At 43.7% G+C, this 2500-nt stretch overlaps 7 non-coding genes and 3 pseudogenes across 7 annotated transcripts in view; all 10 read right to left on the bottom strand.

Annotated features, from left to right (window-relative positions):
* Nucleotides 1-39: 39 nt before the first annotated feature.
* LOC132968128 (5S ribosomal RNA) lies at nucleotides 40-158 on the bottom strand. Its single transcript, XR_009670976.1, has one exon. It is a non-coding gene; the product is annotated as a 5S ribosomal RNA (ribosomal RNA).
* A 122-nt stretch (nucleotides 159-280) lies between these two features.
* Nucleotides 281-399, bottom strand: LOC132968415 (5S ribosomal RNA; annotated as a pseudogene).
* Nucleotides 400-520: 121 nt separating this feature from the next.
* On the bottom strand, nucleotides 521-639 carry LOC132968230 (5S ribosomal RNA). Its single transcript, XR_009671076.1, has one exon. It is a non-coding gene; the product is annotated as a 5S ribosomal RNA (ribosomal RNA).
* Nucleotides 640-759: 120 nt separating this feature from the next.
* On the bottom strand, nucleotides 760-878 carry LOC132968445 (5S ribosomal RNA; annotated as a pseudogene).
* Nucleotides 879-1000: 122 nt separating this feature from the next.
* Nucleotides 1001-1119, bottom strand: LOC132968486 (5S ribosomal RNA). The gene has a single exon (XR_009671220.1). It is a non-coding gene; the product is annotated as a 5S ribosomal RNA (ribosomal RNA).
* Nucleotides 1120-1473: 354 nt separating this feature from the next.
* On the bottom strand, nucleotides 1474-1592 carry LOC132968189 (5S ribosomal RNA). Its single transcript, XR_009671036.1, has one exon. It is a non-coding gene; the product is annotated as a 5S ribosomal RNA (ribosomal RNA).
* A 121-nt stretch (nucleotides 1593-1713) lies between these two features.
* LOC132968142 (5S ribosomal RNA) lies at nucleotides 1714-1832 on the bottom strand. The gene has a single exon (XR_009670990.1). It is a non-coding gene; the product is annotated as a 5S ribosomal RNA (ribosomal RNA).
* Nucleotides 1833-1954: 122 nt separating this feature from the next.
* Nucleotides 1955-2073, bottom strand: LOC132968260 (5S ribosomal RNA). The gene has a single exon (XR_009671105.1). It is a non-coding gene; the product is annotated as a 5S ribosomal RNA (ribosomal RNA).
* A 122-nt stretch (nucleotides 2074-2195) lies between these two features.
* Nucleotides 2196-2304, bottom strand: LOC132967866 (5S ribosomal RNA; annotated as a pseudogene).
* A 120-nt stretch (nucleotides 2305-2424) lies between these two features.
* LOC132968177 (5S ribosomal RNA) overlaps nucleotides 2425-2500 on the bottom strand; it is a 119-nt gene continuing 43 nt past the window's right edge. The window contains exon 1 of the ribosomal RNA XR_009671024.1: nucleotides 2425-2500. This exon is cut by the window's right edge and continues 43 nt beyond it. This is a non-coding gene — a ribosomal RNA (5S ribosomal RNA).

Here is a 2500-nt window from a genome sequence, read left to right as displayed (position 1 = left end):
TATATGATAAAAAAAACATATGATCAAAAAAAATGAAAAAGCTTACAGCACCTGGTATTCCCAGGCGGTCTCCCATCCAAGTACTAACCAGGCCCGACCCTGCTTAGCTTCCGAGATCAGACGAGATCGGGCGTGTTCAGGGTGGTATGGCCGTAAGCCATTATTGTATGCAGAAAGGGGCCTTTTAAAGATGTCATGCCCTTGATTCTGGCTGAATTTTTGGACATGTGAATATGTCTCTATATGATAAAAAAAAAACATATGATCAAAAAAATGAAAAAGCTTACAGCGTCTGGTATTCCCAGGCGGTCTCCCATCCAAGTACTATCCAGGCACGACCCTACTTAGTTTCCGAGATCGGACGAGATCGGGCGTGTTAAGGGTGGTATGGCCGTAAGCTGTTATTGTGTGCAGAAAGGGGCCTTTTAAAGATGTCATGCCCTTGATTCTGGCTGAATTTTTGGACATGTGAATATGTCTCTATATGATAAAAAAAAACATATGATCAAAAAAATGAAAATGCTTACAGCACCTGGTATTCCCAGGTGGTCTCCCATCCAAGTACTATCCAGGCCCGACCCTGCTTAGCTTCCGAGATCGGACGAGATCGGGCGTGTTCAGGGTGGTATGGCTGTAAGCCATTATTGTGTGCAGACAGGGGCCTTTTAAAGATGTCATGCCCTTGATTCTGGCTGAATTTGTGGACATGTGAATATGTCTCTCTATGATAAAAAAAACATATGATCAAAAAAATAAAAAAGCTTACAGCATCTGGTATTCCAAGGCGGTCCCCCATTCACGTACTAACCAGGCCCGACCCTGCTTAGCTTCCGAGATGGGACGAGATCGGGCGTGTTAAGGGTGGTATGGCCGTAAGCCGTTATTGTATGCAGAAAGGGGCCTTTTAAAGATGTCATGCCCTTGATTCTGGCTGAATTTTTGGACATGTGAATATGTCTCTATATGATAAAAAAAAAACATATGATCAAAAAAATGAAAAAGCTTACAGCACCTGGTATTCCCAGGCGGTCTCCCATCCAAGTACTAACCAGGCCCGACCCTGCTTAGCTTCCGAGATCGGACGAGATCAGGCGTGTTCAGGGTGGTATGGCCGTAAGCTGTTATTGTGTGCAGACAGGGGCCTTTTAAAGATCTCATGCCTTTGATTCTGGCTGAATTTCTGGACATGTGAATATGTCTCTATATGATAAAAAAAGAACATATGATCAAAAAAAATGAAAAAGCTTACAGCACCTGGTATTCCCAGGCGGTCTCCCATCCAAGTACTAACCAGGCCAGACGCTGCTTAGCTTCCGAGATCGGACAAGTTCAGGGTGGTATGTCCTTAAGCCATTATTGTGTGCAGAAAGGGGCCTTTTAAAGATGTCATGCCCTTGATTCTGGCTGAATTTTTGGACATGTGAATACGTCTCTATATGATAAAAAAAAAACATATGATCAAAAAAATGAAAAAACTTACAGCACCTGGTATTCCCAGGCGGTCTCCCATCCAAGTACTAACCAGGCCCTACCTTGCTTAGCTTCCGAGATCGGACGAGATCAGGCGTGTTCAGGGTGGTATGGCCATAAGCCATTATTGTGTGCAGACAGGGGCCTTTTAAAGATGTCATGCCCTTGATTCTGGCTGAATTTTTGGACATGTGAATATGTCTCTATATGATAAAAAAAAACATATGATCAAAAAAATGAAAAAGCTTACAGCACCTGGTATTCCCAGGCGGTCTCCCATCTAAGTACTAACCAGGCCCGACCATGCTTAGCTTCCGAGATCGGAAGAGATCGGGCGTGTTCAGGGTGGTATGGCCGTAAGCCATTATTGTGTGCAGACAGGGGCCTTTTAAAGATGTCATGCCCTTGATTCTGGCTGAATTTTTGGACATGTGAATATGTCTCTGTATGATAAAAAAAAAACATATGATCAAAAAAATGAAAAAGCTTATAGCACCTGGTATTCCCAGGCGGTCTCCCATCCAAGTACTAACCAGGCCCGACCCTGTTTAGCTTCCGAGATCGGACGAGATCGGGCGTGTTCAGGGTGTTATGGCCATAAGTCATTATTGCGTGCAGACAGGGGCCTTTTAAAGATGTCATGCCCTTGATTCTGGCTGAATTTTTGGACATGTGAATATGTCTCTATATGATAAAAAAAAAACATATGATCAAAAAAATGAAAAAGCTTACAGCACCTGGTATTCCCAGGCGGTCTCCCATCCAAGTACTAACCAGGTCCAACCCTGCTTAGCTTCCAAGATCTGACGAGTTCAGGGTGGTATGGCCGTAAGCCATTATTGTGTGCAGAAAGGGGCCTTTTAAAGATGTCATGCCCTTGATTCTGGCTGAATTTTTGGACATGTGAATATGTCTCTATATGATAAAAAAAACATATCATCAAAAAAATGAAAAAGCTTACAGCACCTGGTATTCCCAGGCGGTCTCCCATCCAAGTACTAACCAGGCCCGACCCTGCTTAGCTTCCGAG

The sequence above is a fragment of the Labrus mixtus genome, unplaced genomic scaffold (genome assembly GCF_963584025.1).
Source record: "Labrus mixtus unplaced genomic scaffold, fLabMix1.1 SCAFFOLD_74, whole genome shotgun sequence".
Taxonomy (NCBI): Eukaryota; Metazoa; Chordata; class Actinopteri; order Labriformes; family Labridae; genus Labrus; species Labrus mixtus.
Note: the sequence above shows the minus strand (reverse complement) of the source record. Positions and strands in the feature narration are given on the sequence as shown.